Source organism: Oncorhynchus kisutch, linkage group LG18, assembly GCF_002021735.2.
Source record: "Oncorhynchus kisutch isolate 150728-3 linkage group LG18, Okis_V2, whole genome shotgun sequence".
Taxonomy (NCBI): domain Eukaryota; kingdom Metazoa; phylum Chordata; class Actinopteri; order Salmoniformes; family Salmonidae; genus Oncorhynchus; species Oncorhynchus kisutch.
The window spans coordinates 68,842,918-68,856,555 of record NC_034191.2 but is presented as its reverse complement, the minus strand read 5'-3'; the positions used below and the strand labels follow the sequence as shown (position 1 = coordinate 68,856,555).

At 39.4% G+C, this 13,638-nt stretch overlaps 1 protein-coding gene across 1 annotated transcript in view; it reads left to right on the top strand.

Moving 5' to 3' along the window:
* The window catches only part of LOC109909889 (mitogen-activated protein kinase kinase kinase 15), a 95,865-nt gene that overhangs the window by 46,801 nt on the left and 35,426 nt on the right, over positions 1–13,638 (top strand). The gene's annotated exons all lie outside the window — the stretch shown is intronic.

Sequence of the window (13,638 nt, the reverse complement as noted above, 5' to 3'; positions counted from 1 at the left end):
AATACAGACATTACCACTACAATACAAACACTACCACTACAATACAGACACTAAACTACCATTACAATACAGACACTACACTACCACTGCAATAGAGACACTCCACTACCACTGCAATAGAGACACTACACTACCACTGCAATACAGACACTACACTACCACTGCAATACAGACACTACACTAAAATACAGACACTACCATTACAATACAGACACTACCACTACAATACAGACACTACCATTACAATACAGACACTACACTACAACTACATTAGACACTACACTACCACTACATTAGACACTGCACTACCACTAAAATACAGACACTACACTACCACTACAATAAAAACACTACCACTACAATACAGACACTACACTACCACTAAAATACAGACACTACCACTAAAATATAGACACTACCACTAAAATACAGACGATACCACTACAATACAGACACTACACTACAATACAGACATTACCACTACAATACAGACACTACACTACCAATATAATACAGACACTACACTACAATACAGACATTACCACTACAATAAAGACACTGCCACATAATACAGACACTACCATGACAATACAGACACTACCACTACAATACACACACTACCACTACAATACACACACTACCACTACAATACAGACAATACCACTGCAATACAGACACGACACTACCACTGCAACACAGACACTACCACTGCAATACAGACACTACCACTGCAATACAGACACTACACTACAATACAGACACTACCACTACAAGACAGACACTACCACTACAAAACAGACACTACCACTACAGCCCCCACACCACTAGAGGGATATCTTCAACCACCAACTTACCATCCTGAGACAAGGCACTACAATACAGACACTACACAACCAATACAATACAGACACTACACTACAATACAGACATTACCACTACAATACAGACACTACACTACCAATATAATACAGACACTACACTACAATGCAGACAATACCACTACAATACAAACACTACCACTACAGTACAGACACTACACTACCATTACAATACAGACACTACACTACAATACAGACACGACACTTCCACTACAATACAGACATGACCACTACAATACAGACATTACCACTACAATACAGACACTGCCACATAATACAGACACTACTAAGACAATACAGACACTAGCACGACAATACAGACACTACCACGACAATACAGACACTACACTACCACAACAATACAGACACGACACTACCACTGCAATACAGACACTACACTACAATACAGACACTACCACTACAATACAGACACTACCACGACAATACAGACACTACACTACCACTGCAATACAGACACTACCACTGCAATACAGACACTACACTACAATACAGACACTACCACTACAAGACAGACACTACCACTACAATACAGACACTACCACAACAATATAGACACTACAGTACCACTACAATACAGACACTACACTACAATGCAGACATTACCACTACAATACAGACATTACCACTACAATACAAACACTACCACTACAATACAGACACTAAACTACCATTACAATACAGACACTACACTACCACTGCAATAGAGACACTCCACTACCACTGCAATAGAGACACTACACTACCACTGCAATACAGACACTACACTACCACTGCAATACAGACACTACACTAAAATACAGACACTACCATTACAATACAGACACTACCACTACAATACAGACACTACCATTACAATACAGACACTACACTACAACTACATTAGACACTACACTACCACTACATTAGACACTGCACTACCACTAAAATACAGACACTACACTACCACTACAATAAAAACACTACCACTACAATACAGACACTACACTACCACTAAAATACAGACACTACCACTAAAATATAGACACTACCACTAAAATACAGACGATACCACTACAATACAGACACTACACTACAATACAGACATTACCACTACAATACAGACACTACACTACCAATATAATACAGACACTACACTACAATACAGACATTACCACTACAATAAAGACACTGCCACATAATACAGACACTACCATGACAATACAGACACTACCACTACAATACACACACTACCACTACAATACACACACTACCACTACAATACAGACAATACCACTGCAATACAGACACGACACTACCACTGCAACACAGACACTACCACTGCAATACAGACACTACCACTGCAATACAGACACTACACTACAATACAGACACTACCACTACAAGACAGACACTACCACTACAAAACAGACACTACCACTACAGCCCCCACACCACTAGAGGGATATCTTCAACCACCAACTTACCATCCTGAGACAAGGCACTACAATACAGACACTACACAACCAATACAATACAGACACTACACTACAATACAGACATTACCACTACAATACAGACACTACACTACCAATATAATACAGACACTACACTACAATGCAGACAATACCACTACAATACAAACACTACCACTACAATACAGACACTACACTACCATTACAATACAGACACTACACTACAATACAGACACGACACTTCCACTACAATACAGACATGACCACTACAATACAGACATTACCACTACAATACAGACACTGCCACATAATACAGACACTACTAAGACAATACAGACACTAGCACGACAATACAGACACTACCACGACAATACAGACACTACACTACCACAACAATACAGACACGACACTACCACTGCAATACAGACACTACACTACAATACAGACACTACCACTACAATACAGACACTACCACGACAATACAGACACTACACTACCACTGCAATACAGACACTACCACTGCAATACAGACACTACACTACAATACAGACACTACCACTACAAGACAGACACTACCACTACAATACAGACACTACCACAACAATATAGACACTACAGTACCACTACAATACAGACACTACACTACAATGCAGACATTACCACTACAATACAGACATTACCACTACAATACAAACACTACCACTACAATACAGACACTACACTACCATTACAATACAGACACTACACTACCACTGCAATAGAGACACTCCACTACCACTGCAATAGAGACACTACACTACCACTGCAATACAGACACTACACTACCACTGCAATACAGACACTACACTAAAATACAGACACTACCATTACAATACAGACACTACCACTACAATACAGACACTATCATTACAATACAGACACTACACTACAACTACATTAGACACTACACTACCACTAAATACAGACACTACACTACCACTACAATAAAAACACTACCACTACAATACAGACACTACACTACCACTAAAATACAGACACTACCACTAAAATATAGACACTACCACTAAAATACAGACAATACCACTACAATACAGACACTACCACTACAATACAGACACTACCACTACAAATACTACACTACCACTGCAATACAGACTCTACACTACCACTACAATACAAACACTACACTACCACTAAAATACAGACACTACCACTAAAATACTGACACTACCACTAAAATACAGACACTACAACTACAATACAGACCCAACCACTACAATAGACACTACCACTACAATGCAGACACTACCACTACAATGCAGACACTACCACTACAACACAGATACTACACTACCACTGCAATATAGACACTACACTACCACTGCAATACAGACACTAACCTACAATACAGACAATACCACTAAAATACAGACACTACAATACAATACAGACATTACCACTTCAATACAGACACTACCACGATAATACAGACACTACCACTACAATACAGACACTACACTACCACTACAATACAGACACTACCCCTACAATACAGACACTACACTACAATGCAGACACTACCACTACAACACAGATACTACACTACCACTGCAATATAGACACTACACTACCACTGCAATACAGACACTAACCTACAATACAGACACTACCACTAAAATACAGACACTACACTTCAATACAGACACTACCACGATAATACAGACACTACCACTACAATACAGACACTACACAACCACTACAATACAGACACTACACTACCTCGACAATACATACACTACACTACCACTGCAATACACACACTACACTAAAATACAGACACTACCACTACAATACAGACACTACCACTACAATACAGACACTACCACTACAATACAGACACTACACTACAACTACATTAGACACTACACTACCACTACATTAGACACTGCACTACCACTAAAATACAGACACTACACTACCACTACAATAAAAACACTACCACTACAATACAGACACTGCCCTACCACTACAATACAGACACTACACTACCACTAAAATATAGACACTACCACTAAAATACAGACAATACCACTACAATACAGACACTACCACTACAATACAGACACTACCACTACAAATACTACACTACCACTACAATACAAACACTACACTACCACTAAAATACCGACACTACCACTAAAATACCGACACTACCACTAAAATACAGACACTACAACTACAATACAGACACAACCACTACAATAGACACTACCACTACAATGCAGACACTACCACTACAATGCAGACACTACCACTACAACACAGATACTACACTACCACTGCAATACAGACACTAACCTACAATACAGACACTACCACTAAAATACAGACACCACACTACAATACAGACATTACCACTTCAATACAGACACTACCACGATAATACAGACACTACCACTACAATACAGACACTACACTACCACTACAATACAGACACTACCCCTACAATACAGACACTACACTACCTCGACAATACAGACACTACACTACCACTGCAATACACACACTACACTACCACTGCAATACAGACACTACACTACAATACAGACACTACCACTACAATACAGACACTACCACAACAATATAGACACTACACTACCACTACAATACAGACACTACCACTACAATACAGACACTACACTACCACTACAATACAGACACTACACTACCACTACAACACAGACACTACCACTAAAATACAAACACTACACTACAATACAGACACTACACTACCAGTACAATACAGACACTACCACTACAACACAGACACTACACTACCACCACAATACAGACACTACCACTACAATACAGAAACTACACTACCACTGCAATAAGGACACTACACTTCAACTGCAATACAGACACTACACTACAAAACAGACACTACCGCTACAATACAGACACTACACTACAATACAGACACGACACTTCCACTACAATACAGACACTACACTACAATACAGACATTACCACATAATACAGACACAACTACGACAATACAGACACTACCACTACAATACAGACACTACACTACCACTACATTAGACACTACACTACCACTACATTAGACACTACACTACCACTAAAATACAGACACTACACTACCACTACAATACAGACACTACACTACCACTAGAATACAGACACTACACTACCACTAGAATACAGACACTACCACTAAAATATAGACACTACCACTAAAATACAGACACTACCACTACAATACAGACACTACCACTACAATACAGATACTACACTACCACTGCAATACAGACACTACACAACCACTACAATACAGACACAACCACTACAATAGACACAACCACTACAATAGACACTACCACTACAATGCAGACACTACCACTACAATGCAGACACTACCACTACAATACAGACACTACCACTACAACACAGATACTACACTACCACTGCAATATAGACACTACACTACCACTGCAATACAGACACTACCACTACAAATACTACACTACCACTACAATACAAACACTACACTACCACTAAAATACCGACACTACCACTAAAATACCGACACTACCACTAAAATACAGACACTACAACTACAATACAGACACAACCACTACAATAGACACTACCACTACAATGCAGACACTACCACTACAATGCAGACACTACCACTACAACACAGATACTACACTACCACTGCAATACAGACACTAACCTACAATACAGACACTACCACTACAAGACAGACACTACCACTACAATACAGACACTACCACAACAATATAGACACTACAGTACCACTACAATACAGACACTACACTACAATGCAGACATTACCACTACAATACAGACATTACCACTACAATACAAACACTACCACTGCAATAGAGACACTACACTACCACTGCAATACAGACACTACACTACCACTGCAATACAGACACTACACTAAAATACAGACACTACCATTACAATACAGACACTACCACTACAATACAGACACTACCATTACAATACAGACACTACACTACAACTACATTAGACACTACACTACCACTACATTAGACACTGCACTACCACTAAAATACAGACACTACACTACCACTACAATAAAAACACTACCACTACAATACAGACACTACACTACCACTAAAATACAGACACTACCACTAAAATATAGACACTACCACTAAAATACAGACGATACCACTACAATACAGACACTACACTACAATACAGACATTACCACTACAATACAGACACTACACTACCAATATAATACAGACACTACACTACAATACAGACATTACCACTACAATAAAGACACTGCCACATAATACAGACACTACCATGACAATACAGACACTACCACTACAATACACACACTACCACTACAATACACACACTACCACTACAATACAGACAATACCACTGCAATACAGACACGACACTACCACTGCAACACAGACACTACCACTGCAATACAGACACTACCACTGCAATACAGACACTACACTACAATACAGACACTACCACTACAAGACAGACACTACCACTACAAAACAGACACTACCACTACAGCCCCCACACCACTAGAGGGATATCTTCAACCACCAACTTACCATCCTGAGACAAGGCACTACAATACAGACACTACACAACCAATACAATACAGACACTACACTACAATACAGACATTACCACTACAATACAGACACTACACTACCAATATAATACAGACACTACACTACAATGCAGACAATACCACTACAATACAAACACTACCACTACAATACAGACACTACACTACCATTACAATACAGACACTACACTACAATACAGACACGACACTTCCACTACAATACAGACATGACCACTACAATACAGACATTACCACTACAATACAGACACTGCCACATAATACAGACACTACTAAGACAATACAGACACTAGCACGACAATACAGACACTACCACGACAATACAGACACTACACTACCACAACAATACAGACACGACACTACCACTGCAATACAGACACTACACTACAATACAGACACTACCACTACAATACAGACACTACCACGACAATACAGACACTACACTACCACTGCAATACAGACACTACCACTGCAATACAGACACTACACTACAATACAGACACTACCACTACAAGACAGACACTACCACTACAATACAGACACTACCACAACAATATAGACACTACAGTACCACTACAATACAGACACTACACTACAATGCAGACATTACCACTACAATACAGACATTACCACTACAATACAAACACTACCACTACAATACAGACACTACACTACCATTACAATACAGACACTACACTACCACTGCAATAGAGACACTCCACTACCACTGCAATAGAGACACTACACTACCACTGCAATACAGACACTACACTACCACTGCAATACAGACACTACACTAAAATACAGACACTACCATTACAATACAGACACTACCACTACAATACAGACACTATCATTACAATACAGACACTACACTACAACTACATTAGACACTACACTACCACTAAAATACAGACACTACACTACCACTACAATAAAAACACTACCACTACAATACAGACACTACACTACCACTAAAATACAGACACTACCACTAAAATATAGACACTACCACTAAAATACAGACAATACCACTACAATACAGACACTACCACTACAATACAGACACTACCACTACAAATACTACACTACCACTGCAATACAGACTCTACACTACCACTACAATACAAACACTACACTACCACTAAAATACAGACACTACCACTAAAATACTGACACTACCACTAAAATACAGACACTACAACTACAATACAGACCCAACCACTACAATAGACACTACCACTACAATGCAGACACTACCACTACAATGCAGACACTACCACTACAACACAGATACTACACTACCACTGCAATATAGACACTACACTACCACTGCAATACAGACACTAACCTACAATACAGACAATACCACTAAAATACAGACACTACAATACAATACAGACATTACCACTTCAATACAGACACTACCACGATAATACAGACACTACCACTACAATACAGACACTACACTACCACTACAATACAGACACTACACAACCACTACAATACAGACACTACACTACCTCGACAATACATACACTACCACTGCAATACACACACTACACTAAAATACAGACACTACCACTACAATACAGACACTACCACTACAATACAGACACTACCACTACAATACAGACACTACACTACAACTACATTAGACACTACACTACCACTACATTAGACACTGCACTACCACTAAAATACAGACACTACACTACCACTACAATAAAAACACTACCACTACAATACAGACACTGCCCTACCACTACAATACAGACACTACACTACCACTAAAATATAGACACTACCACTAAAATACAGACAATACCACTACAATACAGACACTACCACTACAATACAGACACTACCACTACAAATACTACACTACCACTACAATACAAACACTACACTACCACTAAAATACCGACACTACCACTAAAATACCGACACTACCACTAAAATACAGACACTACAACTACAATACAGACACAACCACTACAATAGACACTACCACTACAATGCAGACACTACCACTACAATGCAGACACTACCACTACAACACAGATACTACACTACCACTGCAATACAGACACTAACCTACAATACAGACACTACCACTAAAATACAGACACCACACTACAATACAGACATTACCACTTCAATACAGACACTACCACGATAATACAGACACTACCACTACAATACAGACACTACACTACCACTACAATACAGACACTACCCCTACAATACAGACACTACACTACCTCGACAATACAGACACTACACTACCACTGCAATACACACACTACACTACCACTGCAATACAGACACTACACTACAATACAGACACTACCACTACAATACAGACACTACCACAACAATATAGACACTACACTACCACTACAATACAGACACTACCACTACAATACAGACACTACACTACCACTACAATACAGACACTACACTACCACTACAACACAGACACTACCACTAAAATACAAACACTACACTACAATACAGACACTACACTACCAGTACAATACAGACACTACCACTACAACACAGACACTACACTACCACCACAATACAGACACTACCACTACAATACAGAAACTACACTACCACTGCAATAAGGACACTACACTTCAACTGCAATACAGACACTACACTACAAAACAGACACTACCGCTACAATACAGACACTACACTACAATACAGACACGACACTTCCACTACAATACAGACACTACACTACAATACAGACATTACCACATAATACAGACACAACTACGACAATACAGACACTACCACTACAATACAGACACTACACTACCACTACATTAGACACTACACTACCACTACATTAGACACTACACTACCACTAAAATACAGACACTACACTACCACTACAATACAGACACTACACTACCACTAGAATACAGACACTACACTACCACTAGAATACAGACACTACCACTAAAATATAGACACTACCACTAAAATACAGACACTACCACTACAATACAGACACTACCACTACAATACAGATACTACACTACCACTGCAATACAGACACTACACAACCACTACAATACAGACACAACCACTACAATAGACACAACCACTACAATAGACACTACCACTACAATGCAGACACTACCACTACAATGCAGACACTACCACTACAATACAGACACTACCACTACAACACAGATACTACACTACCACTGCAATATAGACACTACACTACCACTGCAATACAGACACTACCACTACAAATACTACACTACCACTACAATACAAACACTACACTACCACTAAAATACCGACACTACCACTAAAATACCGACACTACCACTAAAATACAGACACTACAACTACAATACAGACACAACCACTACAATAGACACTACCACTACAATGCAGACACTACCACTACAATGCAGACACTACCACTACAACACAGATACTACACTACCACTGCAATACAGACACTAACCTACAATACAGACACTACCACTAAAATACAGACACCACACTACAATACAGACATTACCACTTCAATACAGACACTACCACGATAATACAGACACTACCACTACAATACAGACACTACACTACCACTACAATACAGACACTACCCCTACAATACAGACACTACACTACCTCGACAATACAGACACTACACTACCACTGCAATACACACACTACACTACCACTGCAATACAGACACTACCACTACAATACAGACACTACCACAACAATATAGACACTACACTACCACTACAATACAGACACTACCACTACAATACAGACACTACACTACCACTACAATACAGACACTACACTACCACTACAACACAGACACTACCACTAAAATACAAACACTACACTACAATACAGACACTACACTACCAGTACAATACAGACACTACCACTACAACACAGACACTACACTACCACCACAATACAGACACTACCACTACAATACAGAAACTACACTACCACTGCAATAAGGACACTACACTTCAACTGCAATACAGACACTACACTACAAAACAGACACTACCGCTACAATACAGACACTACACTACAATACAGACACGACAATTCCACTACAATACAGACACTACACTACAATACAGACATTACCACATAATACAGACACTACTACGACAATACAGACACTACCACTACAATACAGACACTACACTACCACTACATTAGACACTACACTACCACTACATTAGACACTACACTACCACTAAAATACAGACACTACACTACCACTACAATACAGACACTACACTACCACTAGAATACAGACACTACACTACCACTAGAATACAGACACTACCACTAAAATATAGACACTACCACTAAAATACAGACACTACCACTACAATACAGACACTACCACTACAATACAGATACTACACTACCACTGCAATACAGACACTACACAACCACTACAATACAGACACAACCACTACAATAGACACAACCACTACAATAGACACTACCACTACAATGCAGACACTACCACTACAATGCAGACACTACCACTACAATACAGACACTACCACTACAACACAGATACTACACTACCACTGCAATATAGACACTACACTACCACTGCAATACAGACACTACCACTACAATACAGACACAACCACTACAATAGACACTACCACTACAATACAGACACAACCACTACAATACAGACACTACCACTGCAATACAGACACTACCACTACAATGCAGACACTACCACTACAATGCAGACACTACCACTACAATACTGACACTACCACTACAATACAGATACTACACTACCACTACAACACAGACACTACACTACCACCACCATACAGACACTACCACTACAATACAGAAACTACACTACCACTGCAATAAGGACACTACACTTCAACTGCAATACAGACACTACACTACAAAACAGACACTCCCACTACAACACAGATACTACACTACCACTGCAATATAGACACTACACTACCGCTACAATACAGACACTACACTACAATACAGACACAACACTACAATACAGACATTACCACATAATACAGACACTACTACAACAATACAGACACTACCACTACAATACAGACACTACACTACCACTACATTAGACACTACACTAACACTACATTAGACACTGCACTACCACTAAAATACAGACACTACACTACCACTACAATACAGACACTACACTACCACTAAAATACAGACACTACCACTAAAATATAGACACTACCACTAAAATACAGACACTACCACTACAATACAGACACTACCACTACAATACAGACACTACCACTACAATACAGATACTACACTACCACTGCAATACAGACACTACACTACAACTACAATACAAACACTACCACTACAATACAGACACTACACTACCACTAAAATACAGACACTACCACTAAAATACAGACACTACCACTAAAATACAGACACTACCACTACAATAGACACTACCACTACAATGCAGACACTACCACTACAATACAGACACAACCACTACAATAGACACAACCACTACAATAGACACAACCACTACAATAGACACAACCACTACAATAGACACTACCACTACAATGCAGACACTACCACTACAATGCAGACACTACCACTACAATACAGACACTACCACTACAACACAGATACTACACTACCACTGCAATATAGACACTACACTACCACTGCAGTACAGACACAACCACTACAATAGACACTACCACTACAATACAGACACTACCACTACAATACAGACACTACCACTACAATGCAGACACTACCACTACAATACTGACACTACCACTACAATACAGATACTACACTACAACTACAATACAGACACTACCACTACAATACAGACACTACACTACCACTATAATACAGACACTACACTACCACTATACTACAGACACTGCCACTACAATACAGACATTACCACTACAATACAGACACTACCACTACAAAACAGACACTACCACTACAATACAGACACTACACTATAATACAGACACTTCCACTACAATACAGACACTACACTACCACTGCAATACAGACACTACACTACCACTGCAATACAGACACTACACTACCACTGCTCTACAGACACTACCACTACAATACAGACACTACCACTACAATACAGACACTACCACTACATTACAGACACTACCACTACATTACAGACACTTCCACTACAATACCGACATTACCACTACAAATCAGACACTACCACTACAATACAGACACTACACTACCACTACAATACAGACACTACACTACCACTACAATACAGACACTACACTACCACTACAATACAGACACTACACTACCACTACAATACAGACACTACCACTACAATACAGACACTACCACTACAATACAGACACTACCACTACAAAACAGACATTACCACTACATTACAGACACTTCCACTACAATACAGACATTACCACTACAATATAGACACTACCGCTACAATACAGCTATTATTGAAGACAGAATATGTTTCCCTGAACCCTAATCCTCCTCTCCC